The sequence below is a fragment of the Notamacropus eugenii genome, chromosome 3, assembly GCF_028372415.1.
Source record: "Notamacropus eugenii isolate mMacEug1 chromosome 3, mMacEug1.pri_v2, whole genome shotgun sequence".
Taxonomy (NCBI): domain Eukaryota; kingdom Metazoa; phylum Chordata; class Mammalia; order Diprotodontia; family Macropodidae; genus Notamacropus; species Notamacropus eugenii.
This window is the reverse complement of record NC_092874.1, coordinates 41338700-41360657: the sequence shown is the minus strand read 5'-3', so window position 1 is coordinate 41360657 and position 21958 is coordinate 41338700. Positions and strand designations below refer to the sequence as shown.

The 21958-nt window shown below is 39.7% G+C and overlaps 1 protein-coding gene across 4 annotated transcripts in view; it reads right to left on the bottom strand.

Annotated features, from left to right (window-relative positions):
* The window catches only part of TMEM108 (transmembrane protein 108), a 363670-nt gene that overhangs the window by 327764 nt on the left and 13948 nt on the right, over positions 1-21958 (bottom strand). Inside the window, exon 1 of one of the 4 annotated variants that reach the window (XM_072651346.1) lies at positions 50-138. The exons of the other annotated variants lie outside the window; for them this stretch is intronic. The gene's annotated coding sequence lies outside the window, so the exon portion shown is untranslated. Of the gene's footprint in view, positions 1-49; positions 139-21958 lie in introns of those variants that run through there. 4 annotated transcript variants of the gene reach the window in all.

The window sequence follows — 21958 nt, the reverse complement described above, 5'->3', positions numbered from 1 at the left end:
ACCAAAATTATTTTTGGAAGTTCATGGGCCCAGATTAAGAATTCCTTACCTTACAAGCACATTCAGCCCTAGGGGCCCTCCACAAAGTCCTACCTCAATGCCTCAATGCCTCATCCTCATAGGAAGGAGGGTGACCTTGAGTTCTTGAAGGCTATGCTGGCAGAAGTTTCCAGCTTTCTGGACAGACTTTGAGTAGACTAGTTCTGGCATCAGAATGTGTCTTGAAGGCTTATCCTTTGGGAGTAAAGTTCTGCACAGAGAGGCACATCTTCTGCGGGCTGGTCCATTGGTGATGAATTCTTTGACCCAAGAGTGATATATTATTACCTGTACAATAGGAAACCACTCCAAGCATCTGCCTTCCTTGTCACTTCCTCACTGAGACTCATGGAACTTTAAAACTGGAAAACATCTTAGATTAAGGTTCTTAAACTGTGTTCCTTAAAAAGATTTCAGGGGGTCCATGAACTTTGATGGGAAAAAATGACATATTTCTTTTCTCTACCCTCTAACTGAAATTTAGCATTTATTCATTTATGAAAGTAGGCAACAAACATTCTTCTGAGAAGGACTCCATAGATTTCAGCAGGCTGCCAAAAAGAGTCCATGACACCAAAGGACCTCTGTCTTGGAGATATACCCCCCTTTACATGTCAGGAAACTAAACTAGAGAGTCTCTATTTGTCCAAGAATTCAAGATTCCACATCACCAGCTCAATGCTATTTCTACTACAACATAATGGTTTAATCACTCTTGCTGCCTCTGCCTCCTCCTCCCTCCTCACTGCACAATCACTCATATCACACAATCAAAGCACTCAATTTACATTCCTGAGTCATAGCTTCTTCCTCCTGAACCTGATTCTGTTGAACACTCTGGTATATGTCCAAATATTCCCCAGCCTCTTTCTGAGCTTTGCTGCCTACCTTTACTCTCAGTGGCTTTCAAGCTTCTATTTGTTTTTGATTTTTGGATATCCCCACAACTCTGCACTTCACCCTTCACACCATCTGCTTCTTTCTCTGTGACTCATAACTAATACACAGCTATGGAAATCTCTTTGTATCCCACAGCAACAAGACATTCAGGGAACTAATTATCTTCACATTTCCCCCACGATCTCACAAAGGATGATGGTATTGACAGGAGTAAACATGGCAGGGGGAAACAACAAAACAAGAGTGAGACAGAGAAGAACAGAACGAGAGTGGACATGAACGTGTGGGCTCCTCCATGGTTATAGTAGAGGATGTTCAACATGGTTACTTTACATATGTAGCAATCATATTTCCAGTTTATAGGCCTGAGAGGTGAAGTAAGGACAATTCCTTATCACAGGGCAGAGAGGAAGAAGTCATGCACATGCTACCACCATGATTTTCAGCTGACCTGGAATTTAGGAATCTTTAGTAAAAGGTAAACCTCTTGAGGGTAGAGAGAGTTTTCATGGTTCTTTCTGTATCCCTAGCATCTACCACAGTGCTAACACACAATAGGTACTTTATCTCTGTTTGTTGAACTGGATTGGTGTATACAGTTTCGTTTTTGTGAGGAGTTATTTGCATTGGAAAGGGGTGAAGGTTTGAGGTGTAGCTGCTACTAGAGAGTAAGCCTAAAGAGTCTGGCCCCAGCCCTACAGTCAGTATACAAACACCACATCATCTGGGTCTTCATCTACAATAGGTGTATCACATAAAGCACCTGGAGAGAACTGTTCCTTTGATACAACAGTACAACTTGGTGCACTCAGGTCTACACAAAGCATTTCATCAATGGGCGACATAACAAAGAGTGGGAATCACATAGTTGTACAGAATGTTTCTTTGTCAGGTTCACTGTGAGGACATTTAGCTATAATTCAATTCAACCTGACCACCATTTATTTAAAACCCACTATGTCCAGGGCTCTGTACTAGGTGCTGAAGGAGATGTACAGATAGTTCTCTGGCCGCATTAAGCTTATAACCTACAAGGCAACATGGGATTGGTTTAAATGTGGCTCAGTTCCTTTCTAATTAAATGGCCTGGGGCAGATCATTCCAAATCTAGGATCCTCTGGAATTAACTTCTCTGGTCTTCAGTGGCCTGATCTGTGAAATGCAGGCATTGGATCAGACAATCCATGTGTGCCCTCCAGATAGAAGTGGGGGTGGGTGGAGGAAGTTACTTAAATAAGTTATAAAGGAGAATATAACAAAGCATGGCATAATGAAAAAAATGGCAGCTGAAGTCACAGGACCTGCATTCAAATCCTGGTTCTGCCATTTATGAACTAAGTGACCTTAACTAAATCATTTCAAACTTTTCTGGGCCTCAGAACACTGGCAAAACAAAGGGAGTGGACTCCAGGGCGTCTTAAGTTTTTTCCACTCCCAATCTCTTCAGCATTTCTTAAACTGAGGGGCACAACCCCATATGGGGTCTCACCCCAAAGCTGAAGAAGTGCTGGACAAGATAATTATAATAAAACAAGATAATCATAGTTTTAAACCTATGATCTTATTACAAGAATGTAAGAGAGAGCCACAAGGCTATTAGAACTGGGATTCTTTTACATTCCTTCTGTCATGGGCCCCTTTTGCAGCTTGGTGAAGCCCATGGATCCCTTCTCAGAAAAATGTTTTTAAAGGCAGAAAATAAAATACAGAAGATTACAAAGAAAACCAATTTATCGAAGTAGTTATCAATTTTTTTTTTAAATTTCATATGTCCCAGGTTAAGAAACAAAGTAAATATTCATTTCTCCTAGAAAAAGAGGAGGCATGATAGTAGAAGTAGTCAGGTACCTCACTGCTCAGGCAGAGCTGACACTGTTTCCCATCCCAAAAGCTAAAGGTCTTTATGTCAAATGCCCAGGTTTCAACATTTAATAGACTTTACTCGAAAGACCTTACTCCTTCCACTTGGAGGAAAAGTACTATTACAATATGGCCTTCTAGGTATATAATTATCTAAGTCAGAATTTCTTTAAGGGAAATTGATAATACATCAATGTAAAACCCTAGAACCAATGTCAAATAAATAATAAAAAATAAGCCAAGTTAAAACAAAAAGTCTATAAATAAGATAATTTTTAAAAGACTGAGAGAATGGTTCTTGACACTGGTTTTCCTTCACCAGAATGTCTATCATCAAAGACAATATTTATAGATTTTAAGAACTGGAAGGGACCTAGTCCAACACCCCTATGAGGTTAAGCACTTGACTCAAAAGAACCCAGTTAAATGGCGTAGCTGGTATTTGAAGCATAGTCTCCTGACTTCTAGTCCAGTGTGCTTTTCACATGACATGCTACATCCCTTCATTTTGAATGCCAACTCATCAGTAATTACCCCTTCTACCAGGGTACTAAAGGCATTCAAGGCTCACCACAATCAGATCCCAACCTCCTACCAACTTTAACCTATCCCCCCAATTCCCCTATATGAATGCTCCATTCTAGTCAAAGTAAATGCATTGTTCCTGACATTACATTAATATTTGGCCTTTCCTCCCATCAAGTTCTTGGCCTAGAATGCCTCACCACCACTGGTGACCTTAGTCTCAGTCAGTTAGCAAGCTCTAGCTCAAGTCCATAACATTTCTCCAAATGAACCAGTCTACAGTGATCTCTCCTTCCCCTGAACATCCATCCCTCCTTATCAGTCTTACCACTTATCTGCTGCATGGGCTACTTTCTATCACTCATTATATTTTCATGTGTCTTGCCCCCTTATGCAGCTATAAACTCATGTAAAACATGGGCCAAAATCTTCTCTTAGCCTCTTTCTATCCCCAGTCACTCTGTTCAGTGTAGTGACTTGTACCCAGCAGACCTTCAGTCAATATCTGTTGGTGATCCTCTTATTCTTCTATGATTCTATGCAGATGAGAGGATTCTCACTCTGATGGAGGCTGAATTTGGTTAGTCAATGAGGTCGCTTCCAGTTCTATGATCTTGTGACTTGCTAGCTGAGTCAACTCAATTGACTTTTAATTGTCCTTTTATTTTTGGAGATCTTGTGGCTTCTCTTCTCTTTTCTCTGAAATAATTGAAGTTACTCTTCCAAGAGTCGAGTCACCCAATCATTTCTCATCTCCCCACTGTGCCTAAGATAGCACTTTGCATACAGTGAGTATTCTATAAATGTCACTTACTGACCAGATAAGAGACTCAGAGAAGCATGTACAGCTTTCTAAGTTGTCTCAATTATAATTGTATAGTCACTTAACCACAAGGAGAGTCAAGGATAAATGCCCAGCCAAGCTCACTCAGCAGAGAGGGGCTACTTGCCCAAACACCAATGGAATAGAAATCAATGGTGGCTAAATGAAAGTGACTTTTCCTCACCGTACAAGGTGACTATTCTGGAGACCAAAGCTAAGTCAGGCAATTTGCATAAAGTCAGTTTAATAAGCTCTTGGGTGGTTCTCATCTTTTATTTTTGGAATGTGCAATTTAATTTATTTTACCCTTTTTCGATTAAAAAACATTAATGTTTCTCTCCCTCCCACCTCCCCTCATTGAAAAAGAAAATCTTGGTAACAAATATGAATATTCAAATAAAACACATCCCCACATGGACCATGTTCAAAAATGGAGGTCTCACTCTGCATTTTGAATTCACCATTATTCTGTCAGGAGGTGAGTAGGATGCTTCATTATCTTTTGTAATCACAGCTCACATCTTTTATACAGTCCTGCAGTTATACACAAATGAAGCCAAGCAAGGAGAGTGGAAAAAGCAACAGCCCCAGAGTCAGTGGATGAGTTCAGTGCTGCCTCTGCCACCAGCATGACCCTCATTCAAGTCTTGCTTTATGCTCCCTGGGCCTCAGTGTTTCCATCAGTAAAATGAGGGAGTTGGATTAGAGAAATTCCAAGGTCCCCTCCAGGTATAGCTTTCAGTGCCCATCACCTCTGTGTCTGGGCAAGGATCACATTAGGTGCCATCAGGGTGAAATACAATCCTCTCCACTAGCTATGGGTACTAAGTAGCCACCACCACAACAGCCAGTCTCATAATGAGATGCTCAGCAGCAGCCAAGTCTCTGGGCACCATGGCTTCTCTGGCAAGAAGTAAGCTCCCAGAATTGGAACTGAGTGAGGCTACAATTCAGTATATCTCAAGAGGCAGCAGCCCAGAGCCTGGCTTCCCTGTTTGCATTTTCAGCATGAATTGATTGCTGCTTCCATAAAAATGAGCTGCTCTGCAGCAAGCATGGACCTCTCTTAACCACTGTGATAAGTTTCATCTATTTTTTTCCACTGGAATAAGTTGGCCACTGAGAAGGAAGATGACTTGCTGAAAGGCTGCTACTTGCTACCAACATAAACTCTTTGAGTCTCAGTGTCTTCAGGAAGCTGAGTCAAGGGTTCTTAACCCTTTTTGTGTCATAAATTCCTTCCCCCTCGTTTTGGCAATCTGAGGAAGCCCAAATCAACTGTGGTTTGCTGCCTACAATCACAAGTAAAGGAAATGTTACATTTTGGTTAGAAGCCGGTAAAAATAAAAATGTAACTTCTTTCTTCATCCAAGTTCACAGACTCCCTGAAATTTATTCACAAATCTCAGGGTGACTCCTGAACTAGTTGATCTCAGGTGAATTCCAACTCTAAAGTCTACAAAAGGAAGTGATAAGGTATAAGACAAAGAAGAATGGATTTGGAGTCAGCAGACCTGAGTTTGAATCATGGTTCTGTAACTTCTTAGCCCTGTGACCTTTGATAATTTGCCTAACCTTGTCTAGTCTCAGATCCCTCATTTACAGAAGGTGGGAGCTAGACAAAATAACCTCTGAAGTCCCTTCCAGTGCTTAATCCTATGTACTCTACAATAGAGTTCTATGACAAGGAAAGACAATTCCACTTAGATCCAAGGAAACTCTCCCAGAAAATGTGGGCCATTGAATACTGAAGAGACAAGGGCATTTTATTCCCTGAAGATCATAATGTAACCAGACAGACTAACTCAGGACTTTATGAAATCAGAGATCACTTAAAGGAAATAAAGCTGTGTATCCCAAGAATATTTAATGTACGATGCCATTCTTTCTCTACATCTTCTTTTGCTTTCTTTGTTGAATACTGATGCATTCCTACTTCCATTCCACCCTTACCCTGGTGATATGGGGATCCAAATGAGAAAGCAGTGACTCCTCATCTAAGCAACACTGCGTGGAGTTAATGTAGAATCTGGAGGACCAGTACAACGGTTGTAGGGTCAATGATTCTTTTAAAAAAATAGTTGAAAATCAGGCATAATAACAACTATAATCAAAGAACCACAGATTTAGATTGGGAAAGAGACCTTATAGGCTTAGTCTAACCCTGTCATTTTACAGATAAAGAAACTTAATCTGTAGAGAGAAGAAGCAGTTATTCCTCCAGAGACTAGAAAAATGAAAGCTTCCTGGACCATCTCCAGTCATCCTGATGAATATCTGGTCACTGAACCCAGATGGCTCAGGAGGAGGAAGTGAGCCTGGTGACCTGCATAGCCTTCCCTCACTCAAAACAAAGTCAAGTGAAAATCATGTCATCATTTCTCTGATGTCATGGTCCTCTTCAAGAACAAAGGATGAACACAGACAGAAAAATGAAATATCTTCCTTTCACATAAGAATATTTCAAGACTGCTATCATGTTCTCTCTCTTAAATTTTATCCATCTGCCCCAGGTCAAATATCCCAGTGACCTCAACTGATTCTTATATAACTTGGTCTCCAGTCCATTCCCCATTCTGGACACCATCTTCTCAACACACTCCAGTTTGTGTAGCTATGCTGATGTGACAGCCAGAACTAAACCAAGTATGCCAGATGGAATCTGACTGGGGCCTCTGCCCACCACCCTGGATGCACCCTCTTTGTGCAATCAAGGCTAGCAGTCACCTTTTGGGCTACCATGTCATAGAGTCATTAAAAATACCAACATCTGTCTCCTACCTCACAAGCTATTGTGAGAAAGTGCTGTATAAATAATAAAATTTGAGAGAAATATGAATCATGATTACCACTGAACAACATAGATTTACTTGAAGCCAGAGGAGGAACTGTCATCTCAAGGTCTCACAGTCACAGGATTCTACAAGTCTCTGCTAGACAGTCAGCAGTGCTACTCTAATGCCAGAGCACTAAATGAGGTCTGGGGCTGGCAGACTAATAGGACATGAGCCCTTTGGGACTGCAATGTGTACTGAATTTCACTTAAGAATCTGAAAAAGAAATGTATCTTGGGTAAGAAAATTAAGGCAATGCTAAATAATAGAATGTTAAATGGAGAATGAAACAAAATCATCAAGAGCTATAAAAAGGTTTGGAGGGCATTATATTCAGCAACAGTTCAATGGGTTATGTTTATCTAAGGAAGAAAAAAAATTAATTAAGGCTTATGACGCTTCAGTAGGAAAATATTCACATCAAATACAGAAACTGGCTTAGAGAATGACTAAGCATTGGCTTTATGGTCCCAAGTTTAAAAGTGACCTTTTCCCCTTTTAAATGGATTTTCTCTCTCCTCTTCCCTGACCAGGTCACATGGGAATCATCATTGTCATCATCATCATTTTCATCATCATCATCAGACTGACATTTCTCAAGCATCTTATAATAATACATAATCTCATTATGTTTTGTAATATAATAATGATATATATATATTAAAAAATAATCTCATTAGGGCAGCTAGGTTCCAGTGAATAAAGTTCTGAATTTGGAATCAGTAAGACCTAAATTCAAATCCTATTTCAGACCCTAACTAGCTCTGTGACCCTGGATAAGTGTCTGAATATCTCTAGGTCTGTTCCCTCCTGTTATTTTTTTGATAAGTAAATATCTAAGCAAGCAGTATTGACTCACAGTTACTTTAATTCCTAGATGCCTATAAATGGTGCCATAGTCCTTCCTTCCACGTGAATCAAACCATAGACCATTTGGAAAGTATCCACCTGTTTTCCTTTTGAACCCCAACAAATAGGCCAATGGATAGCTGAATTTCAAAATGCATTCACCAATACAAATAATGACTTTGGCTCTTACTTAGGAAGCCCTTCCCACACCATCATGCCCTTGCTTACATGTTACTTTAGAACTGTCCAAGACAATATGCAGGCACAAGGGCTGGGTCTCTATTGCCTATTTCCCATAACATCTGGGTAACAGGTAGATCACAGATCTACAGTTAGAAGGGACTTCAGAGGGTATCTAATTCAACCCTTTATTTTACAGATATGGAAACAGAGGCAGAGGGAGTCCTTTAGCTGAGGTTGCAAAGGCAGTTAAGTGTAGAGAGAGTAACTGACTTAAGAGTCAACCACCTTTCCCCAACACCACCACTCCCTTCTAGCTAAGTCAAGATTATTCTCTCCATTATATGATGAGAGAACTAGCACAGGGAATTGTCATGATTTAAGCAAATCCGTGGAGAAGGAAGACAAGGAGCCAGGCCACTTAGGCATCCTATGCCTGAATTGGATCATGTCTCAAGCCCAAAGTAGGCCTGAATTTGCTGAGGGCAGGAGGAGATCCTGGATTTGCTGTTCTTGCTCTTCATGAGATTCACATAGCTCAACAGCAATTGTAGGAGAGAAAAAGTGAAGATAAAGCCAGGTAAGTCCACGTCAACCAGGAAGGAGGCAGCTAAAAACAGCATGAAAGGCAAAGAGAAAGAACTCTATTTCACCCTGAAAAATAAATGTCAAACTCCAGGTGGAACCAGATAAGTTAAGTGAGAAACAGAAGAAAGTTAGAGTTAAACAAGGACAGAGCACAAAGAGAAAAATTCTATTCAGTTCAATTTGGCCAAGCACCTTCTGAACTCCAGAGATGTGCCTAACAAGGAGGGACAGTGAGGAACATAATAGTGCATGGTATAGCCTTGCTGGAAAGTACCTTAGATATCATTTCTTCCAATCCCTTAACCTTACAGATGAAAATGAGCTGGAAGACCTGGTTTTGATAAGCAAAATATAATGCATGTTATGGAGTGTTAGCAACTGACTGAATGCCTTCATAGCAACAGACTTGAAAGACCAAACCACAGTGACAAATCCAATCTGTTGCCTTCAGGAGCATTCTTATTTCAAGATTTCAATGGTTCCATGATTAAACCTCTGTCAGGACTATCTCCACCAGTAAAGGACTATATCCACCTTCTCATCCTTTGTAATTTTAGACCTTGTACTTCCATAGAGAAAAATCTACTCCACATAGCCCTCTTTCCATTCTTCTAAAAAGTCATGGGGACCAATGCAACATTCAGGCTGTCCATCTGTCACCCCTCACTCTTGCTACAGGATTAGCACTCTCTCCTTCTGGTTACATGTGTCCTTGATGATATCTCTTTAACCACTGTGAAGGCACAAGTCATTGTTGACAAACTTTACTTAGCCTACTCATACTGAGATATCATCTACCATAAAATAAAATTAAAAATCAAAAAATTCTAAAACCTCCAAAGCTGTCTAGTCCAAATTATATTTAAGAAACCTTTCTAGAGCAGCATGTCCAAATGTGATCATTCTAGCTAGGGGTAGGGAGGAAGGAGGCATGGGCAGGAACTCACTACTTCTCCCTATTCCACTTTTGGATAGCCATAATTGTTGGAAAATTTCTCAAGATATAAAGTTCAAATCTAGTTCTGCTAAACCTTCACCCATTATTCCTGAGCTTCTGTTTTCTGAGACCAAGCACAAGTCAAGTCAACAAGCATTTATCAAGCATCTACTATTTTCCAGGCACTGTGCTAAGTCCTGGGAAATAGAAAGAAAGGCAAAAATCAGTCCCTGCTCTCAAGGAGCTCACAACCTAACAGGGAAGGCAATATGCAAAAGACTCTGCAAAATCAAGATATATACAGGATAAACTGGGGGTAGTCTGCAAAGGAAGGCACTAAGATTAAAGAGAACTAGGAGAAGGTAAGACTTTAGCTAAGACCCCAAGGAAGCCTGGAGTTAGATGAGGAGGGAGAGAATTCCAGATATAGGGAACAGTTGGTGAAAATACCTGGAGTCACAAGATGGTATCACATTACCATCTTGAGATGAGGAACACCAAGGATGCCAGTGTCACTGGCTAGCAGAGTATGGATGAGGAGAGTGCAAGGTGTATGAGGTCTGGGAAGGTAGGTGGAAGCTAGGGGATGAAAGACTAATCCTCCTTCCATCTGACAGTGCTTTATATACTTGCAGACGGTGAGCATGTTCCTTTCTAGACCCCATGTCTTTTTTTCTCCAAGGCAAACAATCATCCTAGAGGAGTCCCTCACAAGCCTAATCACTCTTCTCTGGGTAATCTCTAGATTATCAATGCCCTTTTACCTGAAGTGAAGACACATCAATCCACCAAAAATCATTTATTCAGTGCAGGAAGTGTGTGGAGCACTGGGAGATTCAGAGTCAAAAAGAATTAAGTGTCCATCTTGAAGAAGCATCTATTTTATGGAGTCAAAGTAGAAGAACAATAAGAATCTAAAAAAAGGCTAGAGAGCAGGGGTGGTTAACACAGAGAGCTGAAACTTAGGTTTAGATAGACGGATGGATGGATGGATAGATAACAGACAGACAGATAAGATAGACAGATGGATGGTTAGGTAGATAGGAGACAGACAGAGCTAGAGAGACAGAGAGGCAGAGATACAGAATATAGATGTAGGTATAGATAAGCACATTTCAGTATAACTAGTTTCTTTTATAATCCTATGTACTTTAAATTATGCATTTAAAAATATTATTCTGAGAAGGGGTCCACAGGCTTCACTATACAATCAAAGAAGGCTAGAAAACAAGAAAGGTGAAGAGCTATGTTGCAAAGGAAAAAGTAATTCAGTGAGAAATAAAAATATAAGAAATTTCTACCATGACCAAAGCAAAAGAACCAAACTAAAGGAGAAATAAAAATAGCAAAGTTATTCTTAGCTAGAATAGAGAGAGTGAAAAAAAAATCCAAATATTCTTTCAGAGTGTGGAACATCAAAGGAGAAGGAGAGAAAGAGTCTACTTGAAAATGTATAGACAATACACTTGGCTTAAAGGACTGGAAAGTGAGCCAAATAATGAGGTTTCAAATAGAATAAAGAAGAGAAAGGGCGCTGTGCTTTTTGCAGGACACTTGAAGGAAGAACATGGCTTCCTAGGAGAAGAGTGCTAAACATTATAAAAACAATTTTAAAACATAGGGCAGAAATATTTTTGTTAAATATCAAATGTAAGAAATGTTTTTAAAAATAACTCTTCCTTATTCTTTATGCTTAGATGTGAAAGAAAGAGGGAAGGGTCAAGTTGTAATGAAACAAACTACCAGAGGGCCCATCTAATGAGCTTGTGCTAAATGAGTTTTTTTCTATTTTTTTTGGCTAAAATATAATCTATTTCATCTGGGCTTCATCAGGCTTTGCATCTGTCAGGTTCTTTTTTTTTTTTTTTTTAAAAAGTATCCATGAGTAGAGGAAGTGTATTGTCAATAAGGAAATCAATTTACCAATATGTAGAAATATACTAGTAAAAGAAAATCTTGAAGAGCTATCTATAGCTTAGAACTAAACCAGATTCTCCTCTCTGAACAATGAGAGCTTTTAAAAAAAGAAAAAGGAAAAAGCCTCCTTAGGAAGGTAAGATAATCCTAGGAGAAAAGATGAAGTGAGTCTTTACAACGAGTGGGGGGACATTAAGGTTGAAAATCCAGGACTATTACCATTTATTCAGGACTTCTGGTCTCTTTAATGATGCACACAATCATTTTCTAATTAATAGTCATTAAATGATGCCCTAGCCAAAGTAATTAATGGTTTAGGCCCAAAGAGCTTCTTGCTAATCTCAATAAGCAAAGGATCAGAAATAAACTAAGAAATGTCCTCCCCACTGGGAAAGAAGAGGTTTCTGTTAGGGCCCTAGGCTAGGGACAACATCAGGAATTCACATCAGTTCCTGACTGTAGGGATTACAATTTGTTTTATGATTTAAAAATTTAAAAAGCTCCTTTCACTAAACAGTTCTGTGCATCTTTATTTTTAATCTGTGCCTCAGGATCAATGTTTCTTCCAAAGCAACCTTTTGGCTAGCTTTTTATAATTTGTTTTTAGAGGTTTTAAGGGAGGGGTGTTGTTTTTTGTCTTTTACAGAATTTGTGGACGGTGGGAATATTATCACTGCCCCCAAACTCCTTGTTCAGAATACACATTTTATTTTTCTCCAAGAAGTTCAGTTACATTTTATTCATTTAATTGTAGCAACTCCATATCTCTTCCCTCCTTGCTATTACCATTGTTTCATTCTACCATAGAAGAAATATTCATCCTCAAGGAGAAGGGAGACAAGGAATACCAGTGAGACATAAATCATCTGTACCATTTTCTCCTCTGAAATCTGTACCAAAGTCAGAAAATCAACACTGATCCTCCCTGACCAGCAAAAGGCCTTTCCTGGACTGTTAGTTACAGGGGTCACCCTCTGGCCCATCCCTTTCAGCACAAAGTAAAGACTGATTTCCTTTGTTTGACTTAAATGGGATCCAAATGGTCAGGGCTAAGAAATCCAAGGTCTGATTCTCAAATTGATTCCATTAAACTCCAAAGTGCTGCAGGTGATTAGTTCACTCAACACAGCTTATACAGGAGTTTGGGTCATCAGTATTCAGAGACAAAATCACACGCCTGATCCTGGGAAACACAAGAAATAATCTGTTCAAGTGATACAGTCTCCCTCCAAAGGTGGGGGTGGGATGAGGGAGAAGGCTCTCTGAATAAGGCCCTAATCCTAAGGAAATTGACCCTTAGATGAAATTTATTTTAGAGTAATAAGCCAATTTACCTCCCTTTCTTGTCTGAATCAGAATAAAAATGTGGCTGTTAACAAGACTCATCAGTGGATCTCCAAATGTCATTCAACATTTACCCATCCACCTAACCATTATTCCTGTGGGATACACAGGTGGCCCAGATAATCATGTTTTGACAGATGGAAAAGTTGAGAATATGTGTGGGGAATACAGTCCTCATATCTTGGCTTCTAGCCCGAAAGGATACTTGCTAACTCTCTATGGGAGTAGTTTTCTCAATCAGAAGAATGTGTTCATGTTTTTTCATATGTTTACTATCGAACATGTAAGATTCCTCTGTCTATCTGTCTCTTTCTCCCTCTCATCTCTCTGCTCTCTGTTTCTCCCTCTTTTCCCATCCCCTATACCCATCATTAAACAATACATACAATCCAATTCAACATGCAAGTATTAAGTGCACTATTCTCAAGGCACTGAACTAGGCACTGGGATACCAAGACACCCCCCCCCCCCAAAAGTGTGTATCTCAAGTTTCTTTATGGGCTCTAACAATTTAGGGAAATCACAAAAGATTTCCCTAGAAGTAGCACAAGGATCAAATGTTGAAGGAACCTAGGGATTTTAAGAGGCAAAGGTGAAGGATGAGTGGGTATCAGATCAAGGAGCATGAAAAAGTTGTAAAAGAAAAGTGAGCAAATCTTTCCCCTTTGACATTCAGGGGCTACATGAGTAAGATTTCCCTTTATGAAGAAAGAACACAGAAACGGATGGCAGTAGCTATCTCCTTTTCTCTCAATCAATCAATAAACATTTATTTAATACCTATCATGTGCCAAGTACTGTGTTAAGCACTGGGGAGATTAAAAGAGGCAAAATACAGTCCCTGCCTCAAGGAGCTCCTAATCTAATGCGGGGAGGGGAGAGAAGCAAACAAATATATACAGAGAAAGGTCTATACAGGATAAATAAGAAATGATTCACAGTGAGAAGGCAGTAAAGGAAGCCAGTGTAGCCATTTGGCAGAGATGAAGGAAACCATTCCTGGCTGGGAGACAATCAAAAAAAAAAAATGCTCAGAGCCAAGAGATCAAGGTAGTGTTCATAATACAACAAGGAGGCTAGTGTCACTGACCTAAGAGGACTGGAAATAGAGGAGAGGGCTAAGTTATGAAGAGCTTTGAATGCCAAGCAGAGGATGTTCTATTTGATCCTAAAGACAATAGGGAGTCAACCGGAGGTTTTCTATTCTGTTTTGTTTTTTAGGATAGGCGTGACTTGCACTTTAGTCACTTTGATGGCTGAATGATGAATTGGAGAGAAGAAGAGACTTAAGAAAAGCAGATCCCCTCGCCCCTCAGTAGCCACAGAAGAAAGGTGTTAGGTGATGAGGGCCTGCACCACGGAGGTGGTAGTGTCAAAGGAGAGGAGAGGGCATATTCAAAAGTCCTTGCAAAGGTGAAATTGACAGGCCTTGGCAACAGATTAAATATGGGGGTGGAGGGGTGCTAGAGATAGTGAAGAATTAAGGATAATACCCAGGTTGCAAATCTAAAGAGCTGGGAGGATGGTGTTACCCTTTATAGTAATAGGAAATGTGGGGGTGGGGGAGGGTTTAGGGGTAAAAAAGATAAGTTCCAATTTGGACATGTTGAGTTTCTGTTGTCTGCTGGACATCCAGTTCAAAGTGTCCAAAAGGCAGTTGGAAATGAAGATCAGTGGTCAGTAGAGAGGTTGTTGGGGCAGGATAGGTAGTTTTGAGAATCATCAGCATAGAGATGGTAATTAAATTCATGGGAGCTGATGAGATCACCAAGTAAAAAGGTATAGAGGGAGAAGAGAATAGGGTTCAGGATGGAACCTTACAACTAGAGTTAAAGGTGAGGGGAATGATCCGGATGCGCATCCAACAGACAAGACTGAGAAAGAAAGGTCAGATAGAAAGGAGGAGAATCAGAAGACAGCAGTGTCCTGAATACCTAGAGAGGAGAATATTAAGGAGGACAGAGGGATCAACATGTCAAAGGCTGTAGAGAGGTCAAGGAGAAGGAGGATTGAGAAAAGGCCAACTTGGCAACTAAGAGAACACGATGAACTTTGGAAAGGGTGGAATGATAAGGTCAGAAGCCAGACTGTAAGGGAAGAGGAAAAGAAGACAAAAAGAGTGAAAGGAGAGAAAGTGGAGGCATTTCTTGTAAATGGCCTTTTCAAGGAATTTGGCCACAAGGGGCAGAAGAGCTATAGAATAAAAGTAAGGAAAGATGGATGAATCCAAATGTGGAGCTTTTTCAGGATGCAGGAGACATGGGCATGTTTGTAAATAGTAGGAAATGGATCCGTGGACAAGGAAAGATTGAAAAGAAGTTACAGAGTAGTAATAAGGAGGGGGCGATCTGTTGGGGGAGCCAGGAAGGAATGAGATCACTTGAGCAGATGGAGGGCTTAGGATTGGCAAAAAGTAGAGTAATGTGATGTACGTGAGGGGTGAAGGAGGAGACAGTAGCAGAAGGCTTCTGAGAGAGAGGATAGCTCACCCTCTACCAGTCTGTGGCATTATCTCTGTGCACAACTGTGAGTGGCTGGGGCAGGGTTATAAGGACTAGACCCTTGATCTCACTGGAGTAACCAGTTCCCAAGAGAGTAAACTCCCTCAACCAATGCAGATTAGCACCTTATCTGCAGGTAGCCTCAGAGAACCCTGAGAGGTTAAGTTACTTCCCTAGTGTTACACAGCCAGTAAATGTCAGAGGTGAGACCTGAACTCAGCTCTTCTTGACTCAGAGGCCAACTAATCATCTATCTGCTACACCACCTGGCTTCCTTTCAGGTCAATAACTTCTGCAAACTTAGCTGACGTGAACACTGGCATTAGTGTTCACAGATCTGCCAGCTGGTGGTCGTCTGTCTCTTAGCCCTGCAGACTCCAAGCCTTGTGGGAGTTCCTTGGTGGCCATACTGATGTTCTTCCAGTGTCTAAGCTAGTCCCAGACTAGAATGATTATAAATGCAGATTCCAAAGAAAGAAACAGAAATACGTTCCTCCCCCGTCCCCTTCCCCAACTCTGACTATGCCACCTATACAGTGAGTCAGATTTCTCCCTCCCACGCTCCACTCCCTTTATACTCCCTCTATATACCAAACTGTGTTCTGGGATGGCAAGAAAGAGGAAGAAAGACAAGGTAGAAGAGGGCAGAATGGGAAAGGAAAAAGGACAGTCCAACTCAAAAGGTAGGATGGGGATGTAGAAGGAACGTTGTCAAAAGAAATGGGCTAAGATGCTATGGTATAATGAAGGTATGAGTTTGAGTAAGGGCTGTGTCTCTTAGTAGCTGTATGACCTTGAATCAGTCCCTTTCTGGGCCCCAATGAAATTAGCTTACCTATAAATTTACTATAAATTTAATAATTTTTATACTTGATTCAACTTTTAATATTTCTCCCTTCCTCAAATCTATACCAAATGATGACTTCAGATTAAAAAACCCCTTCTGTCTCTCTCTCTCTCTGTGTCTGTCTCTCTCTGTCTCTTTGTGTCTCTTTCTCTATCTCTCCCTCTCTCTCTTTCTGTCTTCTCAGTTCTCATTCCATACAATCTTACTTTGATAAAACTCTTCAAAATAGGCCTAGCTTGATGGCATTATTTTCTTCACCTGCAGGTTTTTGTTTTTAATTTCCACTTCAATATATAGGTTAGTTTCACTCACTACCACTTCCCCCTCACCTCCTCCACTTTCAATCCTCCCTCTAGGACCATTTGCACCAGTTGGGATCATCCCTCAGTAAGTAAAGTAATTAATATTTGTAAGAGTAACAAAACAAGCTTAAATAAAAATTCTTCCATGAGCTTAAGGATTTTACTGGTGACCCCTCCAAGTAATAGTTCTCCTGTAGGCAATAACTCCTCAGACACTGGTGTCTAGGAATTAATATCCTCCTTCTAGAAGATGGAATCAGGAGGCGATTGGAACTTCTCTTGGTTGCTCCTGGAAAAGCCCTTTAGCTCATTCCACACCATTTGTCAGGCTCCAGGCAATTCCAAAGGAGGCATCCCACAGAAGCAAACTTGGTCACTAGGAATCAAAGCCTGAAGAGGCTGAATGAGAACAGACAGCTTGGTTGCTTCTGATTAAAGAGCAAATATTTTGGAGACAATGTACTCAACTCAGGGGCCCATGGTGCTTTCTGTGCTAGGCAGATGCCACAGAAAGTTAAGCAGTTTAACAAGCCTGAATTCCTTAAGCTGCCAAGTTCATGCAGGAAGCAGGGCCCAGGAGGAAATTCAGCTCCTGACCATCTGGGGTCTCATTGTGCTGAATACATGCCGCCAGTATTAGTAGGACAAACAAGGAGATTGGGAAGCCAAAAAACTAGAAAGAAAGAAATTCTAAGTCATGGATTGGAGGCATATAACAGGAAGCTACCTGAGAAACGTGTTTTGTTTTGTTTTTTAGCTCACCTGGAAACTGCTTCCAAGAGCATTGTTCATGAAGGTGGGAGACAGCTTAGAGCTGTGATCTCATCAGTGTAGAGAGCTCCAGTAAGGAAACTCCTTCTCCCAATGCAGACAGGGACATATCCAGTCCAGGGGTAGGGAACCTTCGGCCTTGAGGCCACATGTGGCTTTGGCCTTCTAGATTCTTAAACTGGGCTTATTGAATAAATCCCCCCACTTAAGGCTTGAAGGAGGAAGGTTTCCCATCCCTGTGATGCCTGGGGAATTGAGAGACTAATTGATTTGCCCAGGGTCACACACTCAAATTTGTGCCATTGGGGGTGGGGTAGGATAAACCCATATCTCCTCTACAAAACAATGCACTATGTTTCTGCATTAGTAGATACACACACATAAAACACTTCAGTTGTTTAAGAATCTCAATGATATAGAGCACAGCCAAGAACCAGAAAGCAAAAAGAGAACTTAGCGGACAAATAATGCAGTGGTTAAAATATGGGCTACCCTCATATGCAGCACTCTGTTTTAAAGTAAGATCCCCTTGAAAGGAAACACAGAGGTTCCCACATAGTGGGAAGAAGGCCAGATTTGGCAGGCAAGTGAATGAATGCTCTGCTGGTAAAGCTGTGAATTAAGAGATGCTACTGTGCAAAGCAGTTTGGAACTAAAGGTCCCACCCTGCTCCCACCTGAACTTTGCAGGTCTTTTGACCAAGAGATGCCATAACTAGGCCTATGCCTTAAATGGATCAAAGAAAGAGGAAAAGGGCCCATATGTGCCAACATTTTTATAGCTTTTTTTTTCTGGTGGCAAAGAAGTGAAAAGCAAGGCAGTGGTTGTTGATTGGAGAACAGATGAATGAACTGTGGTACAAGAATGAAATGAACATTCCAGGAAAAATATGGAGATGGTGTCAGAGAAACCGGGGAAGAATTTATGAAGTGATAGAGTGGAGCGAATGGAACCAGCAGAACAATATTCGTAACAACACCATGAAATCAAAGAACTTGGAAAGACTTCAGAATTCTGACCAATGAAACCACACACCACAGTTTCAGGGGATGGATGAGGAAGCAGGCAATTCACCTCCAGACAACACTGATGAACTCAGGGAGCAAAATGAGATATAGATTTAGGGGCGTGACCAATGTGGGAATTTGTTTTCCTTGACTAGGGCTATTTGTTACAAGGGTTTTTTTTTTCTTTTTCTTTTCTCAGTGAGAGGAAGGTGGAAGTAAAGAAAATAAATGTTTGTTAATGGGGGAGGGGTGGAATTTTTTTTTAAAGAATGCCAGATGAGCAATCAGAAGACCTGAGTTTAAATCTCAGATCTTTCAGTTAATACCTGTGTAGCCTCAAACATGTTAATGAACTTTTCTGGGTGTCTGTTTCCAATAAAATGAGGAAATTGAACTAGGTGACCTCTAAAGTAGCTCTAAATTTTTGCGTTAAACATACCCCAAAATTACATAATTACTATGTTAAAATATATTTACCAGGAAAAAAATTAAGTATCTCTTTCCATCCAAATTAATGTATTCATATCACTACTCTGTCTTCATCATTTTTATTGTCATTACCTTGCTAAATGTGCAGTCACAGACCAAGCTAAGGGCAGGTGCGAGTCAGCCTGGAGGAAAAAGGTTAGCTCAGATTGGAAGCATTTTGTAGATTTTCCCAGGCCCTAGCATGAAGCTCATGCATTCTGTTCACAGTAAATACTCAGGTCTTCATTAGGAACCCATTTACTCATATTTTATAAGACATGATTCTACAAGGTATAATTATCTAGGTTCTTAAATAACTCCAGATTAAAAACTACAAATTTAAAAATGAAAAAGTAGCCTCTAAAGGCAAGCACACAGCGGTAAGAAGTGACAAGAAAGAAAATGAGGAACAAAGAACATAAATGAAAATACAGGAACTCAACAAGCACAGCAGAGAATCTGCAATTTGTTGTAGAAAAGACTTCCATCTCAATTGCTTAAAAATGATTTTAAAGTTGGGTTTAAAGATAAGCTTCAGTTATTTGGAAAATGTATCCCCACTGGAACACCACTCCAATGGTGCCAAATAAAGGAAGTATTACTCTACATTTCAATTCTATTAAAATACCAGACACCAAACCAGGAAGGGATAAATATCAAGGGAACAAGAAAACTCCTCCGCAAAAGTTAAGAGGGCATAGGATAAGAAAAAAAAAATCCTTAGTTAGACAAATAAATGAACTATGTCCAATACAGGTACTCCTTCCAGTTCAGGGCTTCTTAACCTTTTTTGGTCTTGGATCCCTTCAGCAGTCCAGTGAAGCCTATAGATTCCTCCTCAGAATAATTTTTTTTAAATGTGTGTGTGTGTGTGTGTGTGTGTGTGTGTTTGTGCATGTATACACACATATCTGAAGGAAATGCTATACTTTAATTACAGTTAGTAAAAATGTAAATCTTTTCCCATTCAAGTTCATGAATCCCTTGAAATCTCTCCATGGATTTCAGATTAAGAACCCCTGTCCTAGATAGCTTCCCTTCAACCAAGCCTCTATGCTGACTCCAAAGTAACCACATACAGAAAATATAAATTTACATAAATATACATTTAGTTATAACTCAATCAACAAACAAAACTTATTAAGCACTTAAATTTCAATTAAATTATTAATCGTGAGTGACTAAGTCATTTTAACTATTATAAATACTCAAATTAACTACAAAGGACAGGAAGTAAGATCCTGCCTGCATCCAGGGAAAGAACTGATAAATACAAGTATGAATGGAATGGTTTTACACACACACACACACACACACACACGTAATATATATGTATATATATACATATACACACACACACACATGCACACACACATATATTTGTGTCTAATGGTAGCCATCAGAAGAGAGGATTGAGGGAAAAAAAAAGGAAAAAGTTACATGATTATTATATATGACTATGTGTATAATACATATTATACATAAATATATATTTCTATTATGAAAACAACAGGTTGTACATGATAGATTTGTATTTTCATGTATGTACAATTGTCTTTTTTCCTATTCTACTATGCTATGGAACTGCTTGTTTTATTTCTTAAGTTCAGAATAAAATAAATAACATTTAAAAAAAATACATATTAAACACCTACCATGTACAAGGCACTATGGAAGCCTAAAATACAAATATAAAAATCGTGGTCCAACCCTCAAGGAGTTTACAGGAGGGGGAGAACATACATGTAGAAGAGTAAATGCAAACATTGTGTGATGATCAACTATGACAGACTTGGCTCTTCTCAGCAATGCAATGATCCAAGCCAATTCCAAAAGACTCCTGATGGAAAATGCAATCCACACCCAGAGAAAGTAAAAAGACTGAATGAAGATTGAAGAATGATATTTCACTTTTGTTTTTGCTTTTTTTATGACTTTCCCCTTTTGTTGTGTCTCTTCTTTCACAACCTGACTAAAGTGGAATTATGCATACATGACTGCACATGTATAATCTACATTAGATTGCTTGTCATCTTGAGGAGGGGAAATAGTAGGGAGGGCGGGAGAAAAAAATTTGAACTCAAAATCTTATTTAAAAAATGAATGTTGAAAACCATCTTTACATGTAATTGGAAAAGATAAAATACTATTTGCAAAAAAAGAAAAGTAAAGTAGATGTAAAATATGAACAAGTCAAATTAAATACAAAATAGTTTCCATGGGTGAGGCAGGAGAAGTCAGGAAGGGACTTATACAAAATGGAATACCCACACTGCACTCTAGAAAAAAAAAATCTCATTACAAAGAAAAATCCCAGTCACTACAGCATCTAACAAAACCTCTCTCCAAGTATCCAAATGGATTGAAAGAAATCCATTCAATTTAGTTCAATCATTTCTCCCAGGGTACCTTGGAATTCTTTACTTAGCTGAGGCATGTGTGTGTGTGTGTGTGTGTGTGTGTGTGTGTGTGTGTGTGTGTGTGTGCGTGCATAAAATATACTCACAAACACTGGTTTGTCACTCAATAGAAAAACACGAATTCCTTAATAAGTAGGTATTAAAACTATAGAATCTGGCAAAAAACACAAAACTGAGAGGATGAGGAAAAGAAGGGGTGTTCACCCTCTCCAACTGGTCCAAACACAATGTCTGTCTAAATAGTGATCAGAGAAGATTTAGGAAACTATTACACAAGAACCATACCACATTTCTAAAATTTTGGAATCAATGAATAAAGATGGTGGCAAAATCTAAGATGAACCACCATTGCAGCCATTCCCTATCCTATTCTGTTAGAAACAGGTTATGCCCATCCATAAATCTTCAAAAAGGTACTTGGAGAACCACCGAGGTCCCTCTTCTCCCTTGCCTCTGATCACAAGCCTGGCCACCATAGCTTGTGTTAAAATGTGAAAAATTGGGTCTTAATCCTCTAACTCAAAGAACAGTTCCTTTCAATACCAGCTCTTTCTCCAGCACGTCAGATTTTCTTCAAGATACACAGCATTCATTCTTTAAATATGACAGATCAGCTTTTGCTAAATAGCTATTAAATAATGGACTAAAATGCAGATGGTGTCACACAACTACATTCCACCATGTTTGTTTTTAAATTAAGCTATGTTCTCTTTAAATGTCACAAGAACTGAATCACAGAATCAGTGATCTCAGCTGGAATGGATTCAGAAGTCATCTAGTCTAACTTGTACCTGAATAAGAATGTCCTCTATAACTGCAGTGTGAAACTCAAATAAAAATGGAGGT